Genomic DNA, 27558 nt, shown 5'->3' on the forward strand with positions numbered 1-27558 from the left:
AAGGAGTAGTCCAGTGGTGACTCAGTGGTGAACAACTTATCCCCTATCCTAAGGATAGGGGATAAGTTGCAGATCGCGGGGGTCCGACCGCTGGGGCCCCCTGCGATCTCCTGTACGGAGCCCCGACAGCCCGCGGGAAGGGGGCGTGTCGACCTCCGCACGAAGCGGCGGCCAACACGCCCCCTCAATACAACTCTATGGCAGAGCCGGAGCACTGCCTTCGGCAATCTCCGACTCTGCCATAGAGATGTATTGAGGGGGCGTGTCGCCAGCCGCTTCGTACGGGGGTCGACACCCACTATCTGGCCGGAGAGCCTGGCCCCTGTACAGAGAGATTGTGGGGGGTCCGACCGCTTAGGATAGGGGATATACGTTTTTCACCACTGGACTACCCCTTTAAGACTTTAAAAGGCACAAAATGGTACACCACTTAGATGTACGCACAGGTTACATTTAATAGAGGACAATATGCTTTTAGTGCTCTGCTCACCCTAACTGGCTTGCTACTATTAGCTTTTCAGTTGTTGTACACACCAGTGCTGCAGCACACAGTTGCTGTGTACTACACCCAAAATTGCACTTTCTCTCTCAATCTCACTCCCTTCCCTATCAGTGCCTCTAGGCTGGATTTGGGCTTGAGGTGAATCGCTGCGGTAGAAAAGCTTTTCTGTGCAACACATTGCTCTCTGTCCCTCTCTGCAATAGAACCTTGATGTTACTCGGAGGTGATCACTGCTTTAAAAGTGCTTTTCTGTGCAACTCACACTGCTCTCTGTCCCTCTCTCTCTTTGCAATAGAACGCTGATGTGACAGGGAGGTGTATCTCTGCTGTAAAAATGCTTTTCTGTTCAACACACACTGCTGTCTCTCCCTCTCTCTCTGTAATAGAACACTGATGTGACTGGCCACAAGATGGCGGTTATATAGGGCTGTGACATCACAGGGGTGATTGGCTGCTGATAGGCTGCATCCTGCATGTGATTCAGGGTCATCCCGCCATTCTTTGTTCCTGCCTTCCCAGGATTCCTTGCCCCATGTCCTCACATGTGGATCTGCCATTTTAGATGCCCGGCCCCTGGAGCCTGGACCGCACTGAATGGAGTTTAATGATGTGATTCGCACAATTGAATCATGGCGAAATTCGCATTTGTTACGAATAGAAATTTTCCTGAATTTCGGATTTGTCAGATTCGATTTGCTCATCCCTAATTATCAGGGTACTAATGTTATCTTAGTGATGAGTACAGTTTTCCAGTTGCTTATATTGCGTTAACATCTTCTCTATTAGTATGTTTTTAAAGGGTGGGAGAAAACCAGAATACCTGGAGGAAGGCCACACAAAGGGAAACTTTATAAATTCCATGCAGATGTTGTCCTAGGAGGGATTTGAGCCAAGGACTGCTGCAATGTGTTATTCACTGAGTCATCATATTGCATATCATTCCAACATAATTTGTGCAAAAATAGGACCATCTCGGGGTGAGAAACTCTTTAATCATCTACAAATCTACAGTTTAGTAAATGATGTATTTTTCTTGTTACTAAACATCTTCAGAATTTCTGAGTAATATGTATGTTTGTCATTGTTTTAAAGTTTACTCCCTGCAAATCAGATAATGTTTGTTTTGTTTTTCAAGCTATATGTTTTCTTATGTATTAGATTTTCCTGTTTAAAACAATGCCAGGACTGTTAAAGTGATTTCAAGTGTATCAAAGCGGCATCATTACAATGTACTCTGGCAGAAGAAGTAAGGTGGGCTGATTCATGCGTCCACGAAAAATTACAACCAGATTTTGAATTGCAAATTCACATGGCAAAATACCAAACAGCTGAACTGATGTGTCTTGCATGTGTGAATGCCACTAAACTATAACTCATACATTACAACAAAAAACACACTACATCATATGACCTTTCCTTCTTTATTATCAATCGTATACAACTATGGGGTATTTCAAGCATACTATTTTGGTAATTCAAAAGATATTAAGTGCTGTTTACAAAAACATCACCACATCTGTCCTCAGGTTGTGTGTGGTATTACAACTGGAAGTGTGCTGCAATACCCAAAGCCTGAGGTGAGAGGTGGTGCTTTTTTTGGAAGAAATTAGCTCTATGTTTCTTTCCCTGGATAATCCCTTTAAACCTCCTAGTTGTCCAGTCCGATACTAAACAAAAAAACTAATATGCAAATACTAACCACTTTACGACCCAGCAATTTTTATTTTCTGGCTCACATTTTTTTTACCTCATTATCTTCTAAGGCTCATAACTTTTTTATTTTTTGACTGATAATGTTGTATGAGGGCTTATTTTCTGCATGACAAGTTGTTCTTTTCAGTGATACACTTTTTATTATACAACGTATAAAAAATTATATGTAGCTCAAAACTTAAAAAAATAAGAAATTGCACAATTTTGTAGGGCACTACTTTTTTTGGGCTTCAGTACTACAGTAAATCTGACATGCATTTCATTATTCTATGGGTCAGTACAATTCCAATGATACCAAAGTTGAATAATTTTTGTTTTGTTTTATGGTTAAAAAAAAAATAGAAAATTTGGAAAAAAAAATTTAAAAACTTTTTTCATTACTATGTTCTCACCCATATAATTTTTTTTAATTTTTTTTACCTATGGAGCTGTGTTAGGCTTTGTTTTTTGCACCATGAACTGTAGTTTATTTTTATTTTTTTGTGTGTGTGTAGTTTCGGCTTTTTGATCACTTTTTATAAAAAAAAAATTTGGGGATGTAATGCAACAGAAAATCAGTAATTTTGGTGTTTGGAATTTTTTTGCATTTACACTGTTCACCGTGCAGGATCGGAAACATAATAACTTACCGTATATCCCGGCGTATAAGACGACTTTTTAACCCCAAATTTTCTTCTGAAAAGTCGGGGTCATCTTATACGCCGGGTACTGGGGTCCGGCATAGGAATACTTATGATTATCTGCCCAGCCCGGCTCCTGTGTGCGGCTGCAGGCGGGGGCCGGCCATAGCATGTAAAAACTAATTACTGATACTAAAAACCAGGGGGCCTCCAGCTGTTGTGAAACTACCGGCAAAGGCTGTCTGGGCATGCTGGGAGTTGTAGTTTCACAACAGCTGGAGGCCCCCTGGTTTTTAGTAGACAGTATTAGTTTTCACCTGCTATGGTTGGCCCCCGCCTGCAGCCGCACACGGGAGCCGGGTCGGACACATAAAAAGAAGTATTCCTCTCCCGGATATCCCTGTGTGCCGAAATTTTTTTTACGGGACATAAGGATGTCTGCCGGTCACTTACCATTCCCTGGCCAACGCGCGTCCTCCTGCGATGATCCTCCGGTCCTCCTGGTCCTCCGCCTCTATGATTGTACGTCAGTGACGTCCCGTGCGTACAACCATAGAGATGCAGGAGGACCAGGAGGACCGCAGGATCATCGCAGGAGGATGCGCGTTGACCAGGGAATGGTAAGTGACCGGCGGCGCGTTATCTTCTTCAGTGTTCCGGTCACCGCTCCCCCGGTACTGGCACCTTCTGCTATGGTCCATAGGCCATAGCAGTAGATGTGACCCCGGGCCGGAGGAGCGGTGACCGGATCACAGTGGGGGCAGTACAGACATACAGCCTCCAGCCATACACTTTATATGGCTGGAGGCTGACGCTGTATGTCTGTGGGGAAGTGGGGGGGGGGGGTGGAGCTGACAACCTAATGTGGGGGGAGCTGCCTACTATTATGGGGGGAGCTGCCTACTATTATGGGGGGAGCTGCCTACTATTATAGGGGGAGCTACCTACTATTATGGGGGGAGCTGCCTACTATTATGGGGGGGGAGCTGCCTACTATTATGGGGGAGCTGCCTACTATTGGGGGGGGAGCTGCCTACTATTATGGGGGGAGCTGCCTACTATTATAGGGAGAGCTGCCTACTATTATTGGGGGGAGCTGCCTACTATTATGGGGGTAGCTGACTACTATTATAGGGGGAGCTGCCTACTATTATGGGGGGTGCTGCCTACTATTATGGGGGGAACTTCCTACTATTATGGGGGGAGCTGCCTACAAATGTGGGGGGAGCTGCCTACTATTGTGGGGAAACTGCCTACTATTGTGGGGAAACTGCCTACTATTGTGGGGGAGCTGCCTACTATTATGGGGGGGGCTGCCTACAAATGTGGGGGAACTGCCTACTAATGTGGGGGGAACTGCTACTAATGTGGGGGAGCTGCCTACTGATGTTGGGGAACTCCTGACCTAATGTTGGGGAGCTGGCAATCTAATGTGGGGGAGCTGTCAACCTAATGTGGGGGAACTGCAACCTAATGTGGGGGGAACTATACTGCCTACCTAATGTGGGGGAACATGCTGCCTACCTAATGTGGGGGGAACTATACTGCCTACCTAATGTGGGGGGAACTATACTGCCTACCTAATGTGGGGGGAACTATACTGCCAACCTAATGTGGGGGAACATGCTGCCTACTAATGTGGGGGAACATGCTGCCTAACTAATGTGGGGGGAACTACAAGGTACTGTACATTGCGGTAAAGGGGTAGTCTCATATGGTGAGTATATCCCAAACTCTACATTTTAACTGTAAAATTGGGGGTCGTCTTATACACCCAGTCGTCTTATAAGCTGGCATATACGGTAATAGTTTGGACAATTATGCATGTGGCGATACCATATGTGTGTATTTTTTCTTTATTGTGCAGTGTTTCATTTGAAGAATGGGAAAAGGGGAGGAATTTTTTCATATTTGTAAAAACTTTTTTTGACTTTTTTTTTTTTTACACAATGTATGGCCCGTCTAGGGGCTTATCATAAGCCATCATTAGATGGCTTGCGTAGATTAATGTAATGCTATTGCATTACATTCATCCATGAAATCTGTGCTCGATTGCTAAGAGCTGCCAAAGGCAGCCTTTAAGGGGTACTTTGCTGCTCAGCTTTTAGAACAAACTGTTCCAAACGCTGCAGTCGGCATCGGGAGCTCGTTATGTCATAGCACCGTCACGTCATAGCCTTGTCTGGCTTCCTCCCATAGACTTGCAATGAGAAGGCGGGGCATGACATAATGAGAAGGCGGGGCTATGACGTCACAAGCTCCCGTTGCCGGCTCTAGCTTTGGGAACATTCCAAACGCTGAGCAGCGGAGTACCCCTTTAAGCAATCACAGAACCAGGGAAGACGCCAAGGACAAGGTAAGGCATCTGGCTTCCCTAGCAATCCATAGATTACATCGCGGGGGGCTATGGGATTACTAGACACCAAGAAATAGCGGAATTTTGTGTTTAAATGCTGTGATCTGTAGAGATCATGGTAAACCTGTTAAATGATGGACATCGGACCGATATCCAATGTCCGTCATTACCGGCATGTCCGCTCACCTGACCCATGATGTACATGTATGTCATGGGTCAGGAAGGGGTTAAAAGTTAAAACAACTCCACTTACATTACAAAAAGTAATTTTTTTATGCAGCAAAAAGAAGAAACGTACCAATTACAGAATTGATGTTGTTGACCACTGTCTCCAAAAGAATTTACTAAAAAGTGATCAAAAATAGTATGAATAAAAACTAAACAGCTTATACTTCAGAAATCAAGCTCCCACACATACTTAGAAATTCAAGAAAAATCATGGGTATATAAATACTAAATATTAAAAGAAAAGTGTTAAGACCTCTGCCAAGCAGGTGCATGTGGCAGGAGACATGATTCTGTCCCTGCTTCTGTGTCACGTGGTCGAAGCAATCTCATAGACTTACATTACGAGGTTGTCTCAATCAAGTGATATGGACCCAGGAAGGAAAGCTGAGTGAGACATTCTCCTGGCTTGTTCTCCTGATTGGCGGAGGTCTGAATACTCTCCCACTAATCAAACCTTTTGACATTTAACTAGGACAAGTCAAAAGTTTTCTACAAATGATTGTGGCCATTAAAGGTCTCCTTAATTTTGTTTTTAGGTCTGAAAAAAAAAATAACACAAAAAACTGGGCCCTTAATTTTTCTCCTCTATGATGTACTTATTTTGACATTTCTCCCAAAATAGTGTTTATTAGCATATGCATTTTTTCTGTGTTATCTTGTTTTACCTGCATCACGTAAATTCAAGGATTTCTATTGAAGAATTTGACAAAAAAAGTGAGGACAGTCTATACACATACACGCATGGCATTCTTTTCAACCTATAGAGCACTGAGTGAATGAGCCCAGAGGAGTGCTAGTCCCTGCCTCATTTATGGCACTTTGCCCTTGCCTGTGCTTTAGCTGTTCTGGATTGCATGAGGACTTCCTAGTGGTCTTTTTTTAAAAGTCATGATTTTTTTTTTTTTAAAGGAGCTCATTTTTTTAATGAAGTATATTAGAAATTTCAATGTTTTGCCATGATGTAAAACATATAAAGAGTTTTTAATGCTATATTGCGTTTCGCATCAAAATTTTGGCACATAAAAGAGCGTTAAAAGTTAGAATAAGAAAACATGTCTCTGATGCCAGAAAGGAAAATGTCAACAGTTCCACATTTCACGCCACTTCAGAAATGAACATGGAGGTGGCAAAAGTTCCCTCAAAGTATGTGGTATTGAGAAGTCAAGTGGGGTTGCCAATCCCAAGTCAGGCACCCTAGGGTCACCATTACCAGGGCACTTTTGCACCTAAGCCTTCACTCTACCAGGACCTTAGAGCCAGATCCAACAACGTTCAGGTCACTTCAGGGTCTGCTGCCGGACGCACACAGCTGACCATGGTACACCTGTGCCGATGTGTGGTTCTCCACCCTGCCTTGGTGGTCGTCCACACTGCCAACTAACAGGAAAGGTACTACATTTGATCTCAGCCAAAAGGTGAAACGCATTGGTACTGTGCAGGACAATCCTTCTTTTGCTGCATGTTTTACAGAGACGGTGAAGAGACCTTCTGGTGCTGTGCACAAGTGTGCATTTAAGGAAGGGGTGAAATGTTATCCTGGTCATGTGTGAGATAGTGAAAGTGTTTTAGATGAGAATGAACCAAAGTTTACACACGTCACACCAGTTTTGCAAAAGTGGGTGTGGCTGTGTAAATGTCATGTCTTACATGATATTTTCAAAGGGGTGAGAGTCCATTTTACATCACAAATAGAGATGAGCGAATCGAAGCTGAGGAATCCAAATTCATTATGAATTTCTTTAAAAATTCTATTCACAACAAATGTGAATATCACCGCTATTCTATAGAGCGAACAGCTTCATTAAACTCCATTTGTGGTCGGGGATCCACACGTGTCCGGCAACACTTACCTACACCAGTAGACTTCGTCAGTGGTTCCTGTAAGGAAACTAATAACACATATGCATAACACTGTATAATAAAGCAGTTGAACTGTGCCCAAACACCACGACCTAGGGTTAGCCTTTAGAGGGCATACCCTATTAATTGATAAAGAAAGGAGGGGGGGTAAATACAATGCACCTGTGAAACGTCACGCACGCACCTGTGTGACAATGCCCCTCAAACAAATACACATGCACCTGTGTGACACATGCATAACACTGTATAGTAAAGCAGTTGAACTGTGCCCAAAAAACGCAACCAAGGGTTAGCCTTTAGAGGGCAAAAACACAAAACCGTGCAGAAATAAAATAATTTATTGGAATTACAATACCAAGTATATGAAGAAATCTGCCATTTTCTTGTACGGATTTGGGACATAAGTAGTATAGCAGCCTGACTTCCACCTGCCTAATTTCTGTATAATGTGCGGAGGAACCTCCTGTCGTGATGCTGCAGATGCTGCAAAAATGCGAAAAGAGTGACCTGAGAATTCTTGATGATTACCTCCCAAAGTGGTGATCAATGACCTTATGTGAGAAACTTACTGTGACATGGTCAGTTCAAACCCATCGTGTTCACATCACAAAAACGTTCTACATACCTGCATGGAAGGTTAAATCTAACAACAACAGCTGAACTGTGCCCATCGCCGCGACCGAGGGCAGGCCTTTAGAGGGAAAAACACCTGACCTGGTAGATTAAGTAGTAGAACGCATAAACCTCATAAACAACACCACCCCCTAACTTCACTGACCCTGAAAGACCTAATAGAGACCCTATAACAGTAGAATCAACCAACTAATTATGTGTCATTCAATCAAGAGAAACCGATAGCTGCCTGTCAGGCCTAAACTACACTATCCGATCCCTATTTTAGAGGCTAAAAACACAAACTGTTAGCCAATTGACACACAAGAAACCTAACCCTATGAGAGACCTTGACCATGATGTGCATATTTACCTGTAACAGAACTAAGCTCGAGAAATTTACCTGAAGACTACCTGAACTGTATGGACAGCCATACCATGAACTACCCACCAACTGTACTCTGAAACATTTGCCTGTTGCGGGTAAACAAACCTTGAATCACCATCGTACCTGTAGACAGGCCAGGAATATGCATAGACAATGTGCCTATCCACCTGAGAGGTCTCACGCGCCATCAACTTCACTCAAATATCCCCAACCTGGATACTGACGAAAAACCTTAAACCGCCGAACTTCTGCCTCAAAACACAATCCCGGGGTGATGTCCTGCCGCGATTGACAGATAACTTCATATCCATCGTGCTTGTAACCGTGACAGTGCCTTGCGTAAACCTCGAACCTGTAGTTCTATTCGAGAACCACCATGCCTGAACCTTCATCAGGTCTTTTCATAACCGTAGTGCCTGTAGATATGACTAGTTTTTCGTAATCCTCGTACCTGTAGGTGAGACAGTTCTTTGTGTAACCCTCGTGCCTGTACACGTGACAGGTCTGGCATAACCATAGTTTCGTTTTTTTTTTCTACTATGTGTCATGAAACTATAACTCAGAAAGCGTGTTAGTGGCAATAACTACGCAGTGTATCCCACTTCAGGTGTGACAGGTAAGAAGGGACTACAACCCTTATGTGCCATGCCATTGTTGCTCTGAAAGTGTGTCATTAACAACAACTCCGCAGTTCATCCTCCTTCAGCCGTGTTAGGTATAAAGAGTATAAAGTCATCTGTATGTTGTGATGTTGTTGCCCTGAAGATGTGTCAGTGACAACAACTGCGCATTGTATTCCTCTGCACACGAAGCAGGTATGATGTGTATACCATCTATGTCTACCGTCTGAGTCGTGATATTGTTGCTCTGAAAACATATTGGTACCAACAACTATGCAATGTATCCCCTGCAGACGTGGCAGGTATGACGGATATACCACCACCTATGTGCTGTGATGTTATTTTACTGAAGACGTTACCATAACAACAACTTCTCCGCGAATTCCCCTGCAGCCGTGTCGCGTATCATCGGTATACAACAGCCTATGTGTGGTGATGTTGTTGCTCTGAAAACGTGTCAGTAACAACAACTATGCAATGGGAACCCCTGCAGATGTGGCAGGTATAATGGGTATACCACCACTTATGTGTCATCATGTTGTCGCTCTGAAGACATGTCAGTTACAACAATTGCGCAGTGCATCCCCCTGTAGAGGTGTCAGGCACAAAGGATAAACCACCACCTATGTATCATGATGTTTTTGCCCTTACGATGTGTCAGTATCAACGACTATGCAATGTACTCACCTGCAGATGTGGCAGTTACGAAGGATACACCACCTAGGTGTCGAAATGTTGTTGCTCTGAAGAGGTGTAAGTAACAGCATGGTGCATCCCCTTGCAGCCGTGGCAGGTACAAACGGTATACAACCACCTATGTGACATGATATTGTTGCTCTGAAAAAACGTGTCAGTAACAACAGCTATGCAATGTATCCCCCTGAAGATGTGGCAGGTATACTGAGTATACAACCGTCTATGTGTCCTGATGTTGTCACTCTGAAAATGTGTCAGTAGCAACGACTATGAAATGTATGGCAGGTATGAGGGGTATACACCACCTATGTGTCGTGATGCTGTTGCTCTGAACATGTGTCATGTCTATATTGGCCTGTGTTAACACACAGCTATTGGTTATTTTGTGTGTTAACAGTTTTAGGTTCCCTGGCACGGGAATAGTTAATGTCTATGGCTTGCTAGTCAATAGCTCCTAGGGTGTGTCTATTTCAAGTCAGCCCAGTCTAGCCTCTGGGCTGGTGATACTTCATTATATCCTGACTTGCTAAGATGCTGGACAGCATGCATGGAGCTCTTGGTGAAACACTCTTTGTTTGAGCTTTTAATGTACTATCTCTGTTTTAACATGCACTTTGTATTTTCAGGTTTTAGCCAATGTTATGTGGCATGCTCTTAGTAGATTTTAAGCTGTGTTTTGTTTAGTTGGTTTTAAGATTTGTATGTTCTTTTTTTTTGCTATGTGTCTGTTCATACTGTGTTTTCTCTTGTATCCGTTTATATGAAGTTCTGTGTTTTATATTTCTGTTTTCCTACTGGGTCAGCTTCTGCCCACACTGTGCAGTGTGCTGCTGACCAGTAGTCTATTTTGATTTATTATTAATGGCTACTTTATTAGTGGAGTGGAATTTCCAGTTTGTATGTCCAGTGTGAACAGTGTCCTATGTTGCATCCCTGATACCACTCCATCGGGACTCCTTGTCTACTGGAGGCGTTCTGAGGGATTGTGATGCCTCCTGTCTTCTGTTCAGTGTGAACTGTGTTCTCTAATTATCTGTTTTTCTGTGTTATAACTTGGCATCCCCATTACCTGTCCATGGGGACTTCGTGTCTACTGGAGGTGTTCGGAGGGATTGCAATAATTCCTGATTAGCGATTGATCCCGTTTACCTGTATGCGGGGACTCAGAAGGTATTGTTATTCCTGCGTTTACCAGAGGTTTTTCTAGGGGATTAAGCTTGTACCTGTTTTGTTCTGGAGTATGTTCAGACTTATCCGTTTTCCTTTCTGGTGTTTTGAACTCTATATGCTTATTAGTTCTTTATTCAGAGCTTTGGAGTTCTGTTCATTACCACTTATCTATAGTGTCCTCTGTTCACAACCACTGAGTCTTCTGTTCATGTCCGCTGATATAGTGTCCCCTGTGCTGCTCACTGATGTGTTCTCTGCACTTAATACTATAGAGTTCTATGTTCCTGTTATGTTTCTGGTTTGTGATCGACTATTTATTAGTATGTGCTTTTATTAGGCCCCTTCACTTTAGTTCAGGGAGGGACCGGCACCCAGTTGTCGATCCACCGTTTAGGGTGGATGGGCAAGTAGGCTGGGAGAGCGGTTTAAGGGTCAGTTTAGCACACTCCCTTACCCCCGGGTCAGTCCCTGACAGAATCACCAGCCATCCACTTGCCCTGGTACCACTATTTATTTTTCTTCCTGAATCCTGTGGAAGTGGACCAAATGCAAGGATTTCTTCTACCAATCTTGGAGACTGCACTATTTCGTACCTCCGTTCCTGAGCCAAGCATCTGCGTCCAGGTGGCAATTGTGGAGCCACATGGGCACCCAGCTATTTTTTGTAATTTTTTTAATATTTTGGATGTTTGTATGCTTGTTTGTCTTTTTTATGAGGGTCCGGAGGCCCCTCAAAAAAAAGGGGGGGGGGGCGGTAGTGTCATGTCTTTATTGGCCTGTGCTCACACACAGCTATTGGTTTGCTTGTGTGTGAACAGTTTTAGGTTCCCTGGCAAGGGAATAGTTAATGTATCTGGCTTGCTAGCCAATAGCTCCCAGGGTGTGTTTATTTAAAGTCCGACCAGTCTAGCCTCTGGGCTGGTGATACTTCATTATATCCTGACTTGCTAAGATGCTTGACATGCTGGATGGAGCTCTTGGTGAAACATTCTTTGTTTGAGCTCTTAATCTACTATCTCTGTTTTAGCATACACTTTGCATTTTCTGGTTTTAGCCAATGTTTTTTGGCATACTCTTAGTAGATTTTAAGCTGTGTTTGTTTAGTCAGTTTTAGGATTTGTTATGTTCTTCTTGCCATGTGTCTGTTCACAATGTATCCATTTATAGGAAGTTCTGCGTTTTATATTTCTGTTTTCCTACTGGGTCAGCTTCTGACCACACTGGGGAGTGTGCCGCTGATCAGTAGTCTATTTGGATTTAATATTAATGGCTACTTTGTTAGTGGAGTGGAGTGTCCAGTTTGTGTGCCCAGTGTGAAAAGTGTCCTATGTTGCATCCCTGTTACCACTCCATTGGGACTCCTTGTCTACTGGAGGTGTTCTGAGGGATTGTGATTTATCCTGTCTTCTGTTCAGTGTAAACTGTGTTCTATAATTATCGTTTTTCTGAGTTGTAACTTGGCATCGCTGTTACCTGTTCATGTCTACTGGAGGTGTTCGAAGGGATTGTGATAATTCCTGTTTAGCGATAGATCCCGATTACCTGTCCGTGAAGACTATTGTTATTCCTGTGTCTATCTGAGGTTTTTTGCTAGGGGATTAAGCATATTCCTGTTTTGCTCTGGAGTATGTTCAGACTCATCCGTTTTCCTGTGTGATGTTTTGACTTCTGGCTCACCACCGCTACCGCCACAAAATAGGGGCCTTTTTTACACCCACTGAGAGAGAGGACAAACTGACCTACTACAGAGACGCCCTATGTAGTCAGTTGGCCGATACCTATCGGCACCATCGTCCATCCTCTTGCAGGTCTGCATCGGGGGGCCCCCTGCGCTCACTTTCCACTGCCATGGCTGCTAGGGAGGGGTGGGATGGCAGGAGCAGTACTAGCTCCATCAGCAGCAGCCTGAGTCTACAGTCGCTGATGAGTACCTTTCTTCACCCGCATAGTGAAGCAACTCATCAGCAGCAGTTGACCTGGAGCAGGACCTGAACCAGCAGGTGGTAGCATATTTTGACATGCCCATGCCAACACACCTTGAAGATCCGCTGGACTTCTGGGCAGCCAAACTTGATTTGTGGCTGCAACTAGCAGAGTTTTCCCTGGAAAAGCTGTCCTGTCCGGCAAGTAGTGTGCCATCAGAGCAGGTGTTTTATGCGGCGGGAGTCATAGTCACCCCATGGAAAATGTGTCTGTCCATGAAAAATTTGGAGAGACTGACCTTTGTGAAGATGAATCAGGCATGGATCAGCCAGGATTTCCACCCACCAATGCCTGATGCATAAGAGTAGATTGACCATGGTGCCACACCAGCATTTCACAAATATGGATAGTGCCAAACAGATTTAATATGCTTCTCTCCAGTTACATCAGACCTTTTTTCACCCACCTTCATAGCCGGGTACTGGAATTGCCACCCACCGTACTGGTATTGCCGCTCACCTCCAGGCTTTGCCATTCGGCCTCTGTATGGTCTCCTCATGCTTCATCACCTCCAGGCTGTGCCATTCAGCCACTATATGGTCTCCTCATGCTTCAGCCACCTCCAGGCTGTGCCATTCAGACACTAAATGGTCTCCTCATGCTGCCACAAACTCCATGTTGTGCCATTAAGCCGCTATATGGTCTCCTCATGCTTCAGCCACCTCCAGGCTGTGCCATTCAGACACAATATGGTCTCCTCATGCTTCAGCCACCTCCAGCCAGACACTACAGTGGGGATCAAAAGTTTGGGCACCCCAGGTAATAATTTGTATTAATGTGCATAAAGAAGCCAAGGAAAGATGGAAAAATCTCCAAAAGGCATCAAATTACAGATTAGACATTCTTATAATATGTCAACAAAAGTTAGATTTTATTTCCATCATTTACACTTTCAAAATAACAGAAAGCAGAAACAATGGTGTCTGCAAAAGTTTGGGCACCATGCAACATTTATAACATGCACTGCCCCCTTTGCAAAGCTGAGACCTGCCAGTGTCATGAATTGTTCTCAATCATCATCTGGGAAGACCAGGTGATGTCAATCTCAAAGGTTTTAAATGCCCAGATTCATCTTACCTTGCCCCAACAATCAGCACCATGGCTTCTTCTAAGCAGTTGTCTAGAAATAGTTGACGCTCACAAAGATGGAGAAAGCTATAAGAATATAGCAAAACGTTTTCAGATGTCAATATGCTCTGTTCCGAATGTAATTAAGAAATGGCAGTCATCAGAAACAGTGGAAGTTAAAGCAAGATCTGGAAGACCAATAAAAATATCAGACAGAACAGCTCGCAGGATTGTGAGAAAAACAATTCAAAACCCACGTTTGAATGCACAATCCCTCCAGAAAGATCTGGCAGACACTGGAGTTGTGGTACACTATTCCACAATAAAGAGATACTTGTACAAATATGGTCTTCATGGAAGAGTCATCAGAAGAAAACCTCTTCTACGTCCTCACCACAAAAATCAGCGTTTGAACTTTGCAAATGAACATAGACAAGCCTGATGCATTTTGGAAACAAGTTCTGTGGACCGATGAAGTTAAAATTTAACTTTTTGGCCAGAATAAGCAAAGGTACATTTGGAGAAGAAGGGGAACAGAATTTAATGAAAATAACCTTTGTCCAACTGTTAAGCATGGGGGTGGATGAATCATGCTTTGGGGTTGTATTGCAGCCAGTGGCACAGGGCACACGAGTAGAAGGTAAAATGGATTCAATAAAATTTCAGCAAATTTTAGATGCCAACTTGATGCCATCAGTGAAAAAGCTGAAGTTAAAGAGAGGATGGCTTCTACAAAGGGGATTACATTAAGAATCATAAACTGAAGGTTTTGCCATGGTCGTCACAATCTCCTGACCTCAACATACTTGAAAATCTAAAAGAGCAGTGCGTGACAGACAGCCCAGAAATCTCAAAGAACTGGAAGACTTTTGTAAGGAAGAATGGGCAAAGATACCTCAAACAAGAATTGAAAGATTCTTGGCTGGCTCCAAAAAGCGTTTACAATCTGTGATACTTGCCAAAGGGGGCAGTACAAGATATTAACTCTGCAGGGTGCCCAAACTTTTGCAGATGCCATTTTTTTGTTTTCTGTTATTTTGAAAGTGTAAATGATGGAAATAAAATCTAACTTTTAATGACATATTATAAGAATGTCTAATCTGTAATTTGATGCCTTTTGAAGATTTTTCCATCTTTCCTTGGCTTCTTTATGCACATTAATATATATATATATATATATATATATATATATATATATATATATATTTTTTTACCTGGGGTGCCCAAACTTTTGATCCCCACTGTATATGGTCTGCTCATGCTTCAGCCACCTCCAGGCTGTGCCATTCAGACACTACATGGTCTCCTCATGCTTCAGCCACCTCCAGGCTGTGCCATTCAGACACTATATGGTCTCTTCATGCTTCACCACCTCTAGGCTGTGCCATTCAGCCACTATATGTTCTACACATGCTGCCGCCAACTCCAGCCTTTGCTATTCAGCCACTATATGGTCTCCTCAAGCTTCAGCCACCTCCAGGCTGTACCTTCAGCCACTATATGGTCTCCTCATACTTCAGCCAATTCCAGGCTGTGCCATTAAGACTCTGTATGGTATTCTCATGCTTCACCACCTCCAGGCTTTGCCATTCAGCCACTATATGTTCTCTTCATGCTTCAGCCAAATCCAGGCTGTGCCATTCAGCCACTGTATGGTCATCTCATGCTTCAGCCAACTCCAGGCTTTGCCATTCAGACACTATATGGTCTCCTCATGCTTCACCATCTCCAGGCTGTGCCATTCAGATACTATATGGTCTCCATATACTTCAGCCAACTCCAGGCTGTGCCATTCAGACACTATATGTTCTTCTCATGCAACCGCCAACTCCAGGCTTTTCCCTTCAGCCACTATATGGTCTCCTTAAGCTTCAGCCAACTCCAGGCTGTGCCATTTAGACACTATATGGTCTTTTCATGCTTCACCACCTCCAGGCTGTACCATTCAGCCACTACATGGTCTCCTCATGCTTCAGCCACCTCGGGGCTGTGCCATTCAGACACAATATGGTCTCCTCATGCTGCTACAAACTCCAGGCTGTGCCAGTCAGCCACTATATGTTCTACTTATGCTGCCGCCAACTCCAGACTGTGCCATTCAGCCACTATATGGTCTCCTCATGCTTCAGCAAACTCCAAGCTGTGCCTTTCAGACACTATATGGTATCATCGTGCTTCACCATCTCCAGGCTGTGCCATTCAGCCACTATATGGTCCAGGCTGTTCCATTCAGACACTATATGGTCTCCTCATGCTTCACCACCAGGCTGTGCCATATAGCCACTATATGGTATCCTCATGCTTCCCCCGGCTGTGCCATTCAGCCACTATATGGACTTCAATTTCAATTTTAAAATTCATCTTTTAATCTTAGGGATTTTGAAGCCCTATTGTCCACTCATGCTGCCGTCAGCTCCAGGCTGTGCCATTCAGCTACTATATGGTTTACTGATGCTGCTGGGCCTGGGACATTACCTAAAAATATTATATGGTAGCACTAGCTACCATAAATCTTCAATTTCAATTTTAAAATTCACCTTTTTATCTTAGGGATTGTAAAGCCCTATTGTCTAGTCATGCTCCCGCCAGCTCCAGGCTGTGTCATTGTGCCACCATATGGTCACCTTATGCTGTTGGCACCTTAAACTATACTTTTAAAGTTTTAATATATATAAAATCTTCAATTCAAAATTTTAAAAATATATCTTTAATCTTCTCTATTGTGAGGCCCTATGGTCTTGTCAGGCTGTTGCCCCCTCCAGAGTGGGTCTGCCACTATATGGTCTCCTGGTGCTGCCAACAATTCTAGGCTGTGTCATTCTGCCAGATTATGATCTCCTCATGCTGCTGACACCTCTAGGCTCTATCATTGTGCCACCATGTGACTACTTGTTAGTTTGGGTTTTGTGGTCATACAGTATTAATTCAAAGTAAACACCAGGACATTAAACTTGAGAATCTAATATAAATCTTAAATTTAAATAAAAGAAATCCATGTAATCTTTTCAAGACTGAGGCACATTGGTCGTCTACGTCATATTACCTGTGGAATTATCACAAGAATCCAATGAAACAGCTTGGAGCGATAACAATGAACCATAACTAATGAAATTAAACATTCACACTTTCATGGTCAGGGGGGGCGCTGAGAGGCAGGGGCTGGAACAGGTGGTATCTCACCTGGCAGAGGACCGACAGCTCGATGCTCCCCAGAATGGGTACTCAAAAAATTTAAATAAATTCAAATTAAATTTAATTAAAATTACATAAAACAATCTCTTTATTCTCTTCACTTTTGACACCATATGGTCTCCCTGCTGCCACATCCACGCTCTGCAGCAGTGATTCTAATAGCAATGCCTGTAATCTGCATGTCATACTGAATAACAGTATTATTTCACTAACACAGCACACTCCCTATACGTGTTAGGACAAGGCAAAGTGCCCTACACCCCTATTGAGACTCTCTTGGCCAGAAATAGCCGTTTCAATAGCGATTCGCCATAAATGAATAAGGTCCCAAAATAATTTTTCAAAAAATTTGGTTAATTGGCTGAATCAAATTTTTCAAAAGTTTGCTCATCTCAAATCACAAATTTCACACCAGCTTTTTGAAATCACATAAATGTTTGTAGTTTTTTTTTTTGTAGTTTTTTTTTTCTTTTTTTTGGCGGGAAAATTTGTTATTTAATCAATTTCTGGAAAAAAAAAATATTACTGGAAAATGTTATAAATAAATATTTTTTTTTTCATGGTCCCTGCACCAAATCTCACATTTAAGCCCTAGAAATGTTTTATTTATACAGTTATCGCTTGTCTGGGCACTAGTAATCATGGAATATTACATGAGATGCTTCCACCAGAATTTTCTGGAATGTAAAATTTGGCACAAAAATCAGCAATTTTGGCATAAAACTAAATCCCCCCAAAAATTGGGTACCAAATTTGGCAATTTTTGGTGCGAAAAAAAACTAAAGTGGAAAGAAAATGAACTCTCACATATCTTCACATTTTCAAAGCAGCTCAAGGGACCTTTAAAAATATGAGGAGAAAAAAAGTGCAATTAATATCGCTGGAACAGAAATTACAATACTTTTTGAATATCTCCCCTTGTGTGCATAAATGGATGCTTTCTAAAGAGTGAATATAACATCATTTTTATTAAGTAAAAAAAAGTCAGATTTTTCTACCTATTTTAAATCATTTTTTTAACAGTTTGTAAACCCAGCATTATTGTTGTTGTTATTATTATTATTATACTATACTATACTAAGAAAATCTCTTTGTTTGACTAATATTAGATTTAAGTGAGACAGAAATTTCTGTTTAGACCAGTTGATTGGTTTGTTATATGAGTTTTAAAATAGTGAACATTGCAAGCAATAAAAAAAGTTAGAAAAATAGCAGTAAAATATTTGTTATTTACTTGTTATTGATTATCAAAGCTTATGCATTTTTCTTTTCTTGCACAATATAGTTTTTTTTTTTCTTTGATATTGAACTAAACCATTTTTCATTTGGGGTTTTAAATTATAAAAACCATGCATAATGCTGCTGAATGAGCACATTTATGCTTTATCTTGCAGTAAATAACATTTTACAAATAATTTTCGTACACCATGAGTAAGTATGTAAAGAAGAATAACAGGAGGCTTGTCAATGGAGCATTATCTTCATGAAATCCCACACATGAAGAATTTATAAATCTTCATGGACTGTTAGAGAAACCGGAAGGACAATTAAAAAGGCTTTTCAGGTCTTGCGTTGCTTCCCATGAGTGCTCTAAACAAACAGGGATTATATTGAACATCTGCCACTGAATGTTATCAGGTACACATCTAGCACAGAATGTTCCCCAGCTGAAACATCACAGCCATGTTCTGTGCCGAAAAGTAAAGTTAAGTAATTGTGCTAAGCAGAAACTAGTCAAGCTATCGTCTTAGTTTGTGTGATGATACTCTATATTGCCATCTGCTTAGTCAAGAAAATGTTCCGTGGATGTGTAGCATCCCCTTAATAGAATGTGTTGGCACCATGATGCTTTCCAAGTGCTGTGGGAATTTGCCCACTGCTTCATGAACCATTTTATGGTAATTCTACCTAAAAACAATCAAACTTTATGTAGACTGTTTATGGGGTAATGTTTTCCAATGAGGAGAGTGCCAAACTGGCAAGTAGAGTCTTATAGACCATGCAATGCTCCAGTGGGAAAGTATTCCGAAGTACTTGCTCTCCATTGTTTAATAGCTAGAAATTGGAGGCAATGTAACCACCCTGCCCTATTTGACTTATTCCTCTGATTAAAAGATGTACACAATTGGTGGGTACTTCCTTCCCACCTCCCCCACCCCTTTCTTTTTTTTTTTGCAAAATAAGTGTTCTATATTTCCCCTTTCCCTTCTTGTTGTGTCAGTTGTCTTGAAAATGTTTTCCCTCTCAATCTTCCTTTCTTCTCTTGTTTTCATCTTTTTTGTTAGGTTTTGTCAGATTTGTCTGTTGCCATTGGCTTTGTTGCCGGTCCAATTTGTAAAAGATAAAAGCTTTTGGATTCTATACTACTTTGTATCTGTTGTTTACTATTTGTATGTTGTATTTTGTAAATAAAATACAGTTATAAAAAAAAAAATAATAATAAAGAAAAAAAAAAAAAAGGAATTGCTCTCTGGTGCCACCTATGGCAGGTAGCGTCCCTGCAAATCAGTGCCCAAATCCTTTAACCCCTTAAAGGGTTACTCCGATGAAAAACTTTTTTTTTTTTTTTTTTAAATCAACTGGTGCCAGAAAATTAAACAGATTTGTAAATTACTTCTATTAAAAAAAAATATTAATCCTTCCAGTACTTATTAGCTGCTAAATGCTACAGCGGAAATTCTTTTCTTTTTGAAACACAGAGCTGTCTGCTGATAACACGAGCACAGTGCTCTCTGCTGACATCTCTGTCCATTTTAGTAACTGCCCAGAACAGCAGATGTTTGCTATGGGGATTTCCTTTTATGCTGGCAGTTCCTAAAATGGACAGAGATGTCAGCAGAGAGCACTGTGCTCATGATGTCAGCAGACAGCTCTGTGTTTCAAACGGAAAATAATTTCCACTGTAGTATTCAGCAGCTAATAAGTACAGGAAGGATTAAGATTTTTTAATAGAAGTAATTAACAAATCTGTTTAACTTTCTGGCCCCAGTTGATTTAAAAAAAAAAAAGTTTTTCACCAGAGTACCCCTTTAACCCCTTAACCCCTTAAGGACCAAGGACGTACCGGTACGTCCTTGGTCCTGCTCTTCCGATATAACGCGGGGTTACACAGTAACCCCGCGTCATATCATGGCGGGCCCGGCGTCATAGTGAAGCCGGGACCCGCCTCTAATAGCGCGCAGCGCCGATCGCGGCGCCGCGCGATATTAACCCTTTAGCCGCGCGCTCAAAGCTGAGCCGCGCGGCTAAAAGTGAAAGTGAAAGTTCCCGGCTAGCTCAGTCGGGCTGTTCGGGATAGCCGCGGCTAATCGCGGCATCCCGAACAGCTGACAGGACAGCGGGAGGGCCCCTTCCTGCCTCCTCGCTGTCCGATCGCCGAATGACTGCTCAGTGCCTGAGATCCAGGCATGAGCATTCATCCGGCAGAATCGTTGATCACTGGTTTCTTATGAGAAACCAGTGATCAGCATAGAAAATCAGTGTGTGCAGTGTTATAGGTCCCTATGGGACCTATAACACTGCAAAAAAAAGTGAAAAAAAAAAGTGAATAAAGATCATTTAACTCCTCCCCTATTAAAAGTTTGAATCACCCCCCTTTTCCAATAAAAAAAAAACACAGTGTAAATAAAAATAAAAATAAACATATGTGGTATCACCGCGTGCGGAAATGTCCGAATTATAAAAATATATCATTAATTAAACCGCTGGGTCAATGGCGTGCGCGCAAAAAAATTCCAAAGTCCAAAATAGTGCATTTTTGGTCACTTTTTATATCATTTAAAAATGAATAAAAAGTGATCAATTAGTCCTATCAATGCAAAAATGGTACCGTTAAAAACTTCAGATCACGGCGCAAAAAATGAGCCCTCATACCTCCCCATACACGGAAAAATAAAAAAGTTATAGGGGTCAGAAGATGACAATTTTAAACGTATTAATTTTCCTGCATGTAGTTATGATTTTTTCCAGAAGTCCGACAAAATCAAACCTATATAAGTAGGGTATCATTTTAATCGTATGGACCTACAGAATACATATCAGGTGTCATTTTTACCGAAAAATGTACTACGTAGAAACGGAAGCCCCCAAAAGTTACAAAACAGCGTTTTTTTTTTCAATGATTTTTTTTCCCGCTTCACCATAGATTTTTGGGCAAAATGACTGAAGTCATTACAAAGTAGAATTGGTGGCGCAAAAAATAAGCCATCATATGGATTTTTAGGTGTAAATTTGAAAGAGTTATGATTTTTTAAAGGCAAGGAGCAAAAAACGAAAATGCAAAAACGGAAAAACCTCTGGTCCTTAAGGGGTTAAGGACTCAGGGTTTTTCCTTTTTTGCACTTTCGTTTTTTCCTCCTCACCTTTTAAAAATCATAACCCTTTCAATTTTCCACCTAAAAATCCATATTATGGTTTATTTTTTGCGTCGCCAATTCTACTTTGCATTGACATTAGTCATTTTACCCAAAAATGCACGGCGAAACGGAAAAAAAATCATTTTGCGACAAAATCGAAGAAATAATGCCATTTTGTAACTTTTGGGGGCTTCCGTTTCTACGCAGTGCATATTTCGGTAAAAATTACACCTTTTCATTATTCTGTAGGTCCATACGGTTAAAATGATACCCTACTTATATAGGTTTGATTTTGTCGCACTTCTGGAAAAAATCATAACTACATGCAGGAAAATTTATACGTTTAAAAATGTAATTTTCTGACCCCTATAACTTTTTATTTTTCCATGTACAGGGCAGTATGAGGACTAATTTTTTGCGCCGTGATCTGAAGTTTTTATTGGTATGATTTTTGTTTTGATCGGACTTTTTGATCACTTTTTATGAATTTTTTAATGGTATAAAAAGTGACCAAAAATGCGCTTTTTTGACTTTGGAATTTTTTTGCGCGTACGCCATTGACCGTACGGTTTAATTAATGATATATTTTTATAGTTCGGACATTTACACACGCGGCAATACCACATACGTTTATTTATTATTTTTTTTACACTGTTTTATTTTTTTTTATAGGAAAAGGGGGGTGATTCAAACTTTTATTAGGGAAGGGGTTAAATGACCTTTATTAACACTTTGTTTTTTACATTTTTTTGCAGTGTTATAGGTCCCATAGGGACCTATAACACTGCACACACTGATCTTTTACACAGATCACAGGCGTGTATTAACACGCCTGTGATCAGTGTTATCGGCGCTTGATTGCTCCTGCCTGGATCTCAGGCACGGAGCATTCAGTCGCCGATCGGACACCGAGGAGGCAGGTAAGGGCCCTCCCGGTGTCCTCTCAGCTGTTTGGGACTCCGCGATTTCACCGCGGCGGTCCCAAACAGCCCGACTGAGCAGCTGGGTCACTTTCGCTTTAGAAGCGGCGGTCAGCTTTGACCGCCGCTTCTAAAGGGTTAATACCGCACATCGCCGCGATCGGCGATGTATGGTATTAGCCGCGGGTCCCGGCCGTTGATGAGCGCCAATGCGGGATCGCGGCGCAATTCTGTCCACTGTCAAATTATGCATTAATAACTCTGAGATACTTTAACAGATTATTCTGATTCCAAGATTGTTTTTTCGTGACCTATTCCACTTTAACATAGTGATACATTTTTGTTGTTACTTGCATTCTTTCTTGGTGGAAATTCCCCAAATTTCAGGAAAATGTTGCATTTTTATAACTTTATAACTGCCTGTAAGGAAAATGGATATTCCAAATAAATGATATATTTGATTCACATATACAATATGTCTACTTTCTATTTGCATCGTGAAGTTGACATATTTTTACTTTTGGAAGACATCAGAGGGCTTTAAAGTTCAGCAGCAATTTTCCAATTTTTCGCAAAATTTTCAAAATCAGAATTTTTCAGGGACCAATTCAGTTTTGAAGTGGATTTTAGGGGTCTTCATATTAGAAATGCCCAATAAATGACCCCATTATAAAAACTGTACCCCCAAAGTATTCAAAATTACATTTAGAAAGTGTGTTAACCCTTTGGGTGTTTCACAGGAATAGCAGCAAGGTAAAGGAGAAAATTAAAAATCTTCATTTTTTTACTTGCATGTTTTTGTAGACCCAGTTTTTGAAATTTTACAAGGGGGAAAAAGGAGAAAAAGCCCCCCAAAATTTGTAACCCAAATTTGTATGTCAAGTGTTCAGTGGGCGCAGTAGAGGGCTCAGAAGGAAAGGAGCGTTGATGGGATTTTGGAGAGTGAGTTTTTCTGAAATGGCTTTTGGGGGGCATGTCCCATTTAGGAAGCCCCTATGGTGCCAGAACAGCAAAAAAACAACATGGCATACTATTTTGGAAACTACACCCTTCAAGGAACATAACAAGCAGTCCGCTGAGCCTTAACACCCCACAGGTGTTTGACAACTTTTCATTAAAGTCAGATGTGTAAATATTTTTTTTTTTCACTAAAATGCTGGTTTTCCCCCAAATTTTACAATTTTACAAGGGGTTATAAGAGAAAATTCCCCATAAAATTTGTAACCCCATCTCTTCTGAGTATGGAAATACCCCATGTGCGGACGTCAAGTGCACTGCGGGCGAATTACAATGCTCAGAAGAGAAGAAGTCACATTTGGCTGAAATGGTTTTTGGGTGGCATGTCGCATTTGAGAAGCCCCTATGGTGCCCGAACAGTTAAAAGAAAAAAACAACACATGGCATGCTATTTTGGAATCTGCACCCCTCAAGAAATACATTAAGGGGTACAGTGAGCCTTAACACCCCACAGGTGCTTGACAAATATCTGCAAAATTTTGATGTGAAAATGAAAAATTACATTTTTTTTTCACTAAAATGCTGGTGTTACCCCGAATTTTTCATTTTCACAAGGGATAATTGTAGAAAAAGCCTTCTTAAAATTTGTAACCCCATTTATTCTGAGTATGGAAATACCCCATATGTGGATGTAAAGTGCTCTGCGGGCGAACTACAATGCTCAGAAGAGAAGGAGTGCCATTGAGCTTTTGGTGAGAGAATTTGGTTGGAATAGAAGTGGGAGGCCAAGTGCGTTTACAAAGCCCCCCATGGTGCCAGAACAGTGGACCCCCCCCCCACATGTGACCCCATTTTTGAAACTACACCCCTCACAGAATTTAATAAGGGGTGCAGTGAGCATTTACACCCCACTGGCATTTGACAGATCTTTGGAACAGTGGGCTGTGCAAATGAAAAATTGCATTTTTCATTTTCATGGACCACTGTTGCAAAAATTTGCCAGACACCTGTGGGGTGTAAATGCTCAATGTACCCCTTATTACAAATGTGAGGGGTGAAGTTTCCAAAATGGGGTCACATGTGGGGGGGTCCACTGTTCTGGCACTATGGGGGCTTTGTAAACATACGTGGCCTTCAATTTCAGACACATTTTCTTTCCAGAAGCCCAATGGTGCTCCTTCTCTTCTGAGCATTGTACAGAGCACTTTAAATCCACATTTTGGGTATGTTCTTACTTTTTTTTTAACGAAAATTTGTCAAACACCTGTGGGGTGTTAAGGCTCACTATACCCCTTGTTACATTCCATGAGGGGTGTAGTTTCCAAAATGGGGTCACATGTGGGTATTTATTGCTTTGCCTTTATGTCAGAACCGCTGTAAAATCAGCCACCCCTGTGCAAGTCACCAATTTAGACCTCAAATGTACATGGTGCGCTTTAACTTCTGAGCCATGTTGTGCGCCCACAGAGCACTTTATGCCCACATATGGGGTAGTTCTGTACTCAGGAGAAATTGCGTCACAAATTTTGTCGGTCTTTTTTTCCTGTTACCGCTTGTGAAAAATTAAAAGTATGGGGCAACACCAGCATGTGTTTTTTTTTTTTTTTTTACACTAATATGCTGGTGTAGACCCCAACTTTACTCTTTCATAAGAGGTAAAAGGAGATAAAGCCCCCCAAAATTTTTAACGCAATTTCTCCCGAGTACGGAGATACCCCATATGTGGCCCTAAACTGTTTCCTTGACATACGACAGGGCTCCGAAGTGAGAGAGCACCATGCACATTTGATGCCTAAATTGGTGATTTGAATCCACCACAAAAATACCCTACCGCAATGTTTCCCATACAGGGTGTCTCCAGCTGTTGCGAAACTCCCAGCATGCCTTGACAGTCAGTGGCTGTCCGGCAATACTGCGAGTAGTTGTTTTTCAACATCTGGAGGCTCCGTTTTGGAAACAGTGCCGTACAAGCCTTTTTTTATTTTTTTTATCGGGGGCGGGGGAGAACTGTGTAGGGGTATGTGTATATGAAGTGTTTTACTTTTTATTTTGTGTAGTGTAGTGTTTTTAGGGTACATTCACATCGGCGGAGGTTTACAGTGAGTTTCTCGCTGGGAGTTTGAGCTGAGGCGGAAAATTTGCCGCATGTCAAACTTGCAGCAGAACTCGCTATAAACCCGCCCATGTGAATATACCCTGTACATTCACATGGGGGGGCAAACCACCAGCTGTTGCAAAACTACAACTCCCAGCATACACTGACAGAACATACATGCTGGGAGTTGTAGCTATACAACAGCTGGAGGCACATATGTTGCAAAACACTGAGAGTTTGTTACTTTACTGAGTGTTTCGAAACCAGTGTGACTACAGATGTTGCAAAACTAGGCGAGCGGCGGAGATCAGAATTCCTATGTTCGTACCCATATGCCTTGAGTCCTTAAGGACTCAGGATGCAGAGTGTATGCATACGCCCTGTGTCCTTAAGAGGTTAAGAGCTTTAAACATGAATGAAGATTGTTCAAGTCAAAAGGAAGAGTTACTCATCTAAATGGGTTGTCTCATAAAGACAAACCTGTTTATATTTTGCAGCATATTGAATACCGGCGGCAAAGTGTATTGGTATCCAGTATAGGAGATCACATTGCACCACTACAGTCTTCAGCTGTTCTTAAACTACAACTCCTATGATTGGAGTTGTAGTTTTGTGACAGCTGAGGGTACAATATTTGTAAAACTCTGTTTTAGAGTTGTGTATTCTCCAGCTGTGTGCCTCCAGCTCTTGCAAAACTACAGACAAAGAATGTATGGGCATGTTGGGAGTTGTAGTTTTCCATGAGCTTAAAGCAACACTGCTCTAACACAGTGGTTTACAAACACTCCAGCTGTTGCAAAACTACAACTCCCAGCATGCTTGAACAGTCAAAGCTTTCTCTGACTCCTGAATGACAAAGAAGCTGATCAGACATTAAGGAGTCTTTGAAAGATGAATGACACACATAATGACAGCTATGTTGATTAGCATACAGCTTGACTAGGAACAGATAGAAAATGTATGCATAAAAACTACTATGCAGTGATTTGCAGACTGCCAGGCTGCTCCCAGACTCGGAGCAGATGAATCATCCATAGTGAGGGAGAGAGATGGACACGCCCCCTCCATAAGGCAAGAACACAAAGCAAGTGAGCAACATATAAATGCTATTTGCTAAGGATATATAGGTCCTTGATACATAAAAATGATATGTACATGATCAGGATTAGTTACTGAGTAATATACACTTTAAAGGGGTACTCTGGTGGAAAACAATTTTATTTTTCATTTCGGCTGGTGCCAGAAAGTTAAACAGATTTGCAAATCACTGTTTAACTTTCTGGCACCAGTACTTTCAGTACTGTATGTATGCTACAGAGGAAGTTATATATTTCTTTTCTGTCTGACCACAGTGCTCTGTGCTGAAACCGCTGTCCATGTCAGGAACTGTCCGGAGCAGGAGAGATTGCTATGGAGGTTTTCTCCTACATGACATTAATCCCAAACACACCACTCCGGCAACAAAGGAGTGGCTTCATAAGAAGCATTTCAAGGTCCTGGAGTGGCCTAGCCAGTCTCCAGATCTCAACTTCATAAAAAATCTTTGAAAGGAGTTGAAAGTCTGTGTTGCCCAGCGACAGCCCCAAAACATCACTGCTCTAGAGGAGATCTGCATGGAGGAATGGGCCAAAATACCAGCAACAGTGTGTGAAAACCTTGTAAAGACTTACAGAAAACGTTTGACCTCTGTCATTGCCAACAAAGGGTATATAACAAAGTATTGAGATTAACTTTTGTTATTGACCAAATACTTATTGTCCATCATCATTTGCAAATAAATTCTTTAAAAATCAGACAATGTGATTTTATGTTTTTTTTTTCTCATAGTTGAGGTATGCCTATGATGAAAATTACAGGACTCTCTCATCTTTTTAAGTGAGATAACTTGCACAATTGGTGACTGACTAAATACTTTTTTGCCCCACTGTATCTTTGTGAGAAACTGGCTTTCTTATACAAAAAATACCTATTTTTAAAAATACTGACATCTAATTTGTGCATTTTTGTGGACCAAATAGAATAGTCTTGCAGAAGATAAACAGAATAATAGTACTTTACACTGAAGGACATCACATTTAATGCAAATCACTCCATTACAGTTGACTTTTAGAAGATTACGCTCCTTAAGTAAGCTGCTGAACTTGTATGTAATGTGTGATTTACATTAAAAAAATAAGATAGTGAAATGAAATAATTTGTGTCTCAATGGTTTTTCATCTCTGG

The sequence above is a fragment of the Hyla sarda genome, chromosome 4, assembly GCF_029499605.1.
Source record: "Hyla sarda isolate aHylSar1 chromosome 4, aHylSar1.hap1, whole genome shotgun sequence".
Lineage (NCBI taxonomy): Eukaryota > Metazoa > Chordata > Amphibia > Anura > Hylidae > Hyla > Hyla sarda.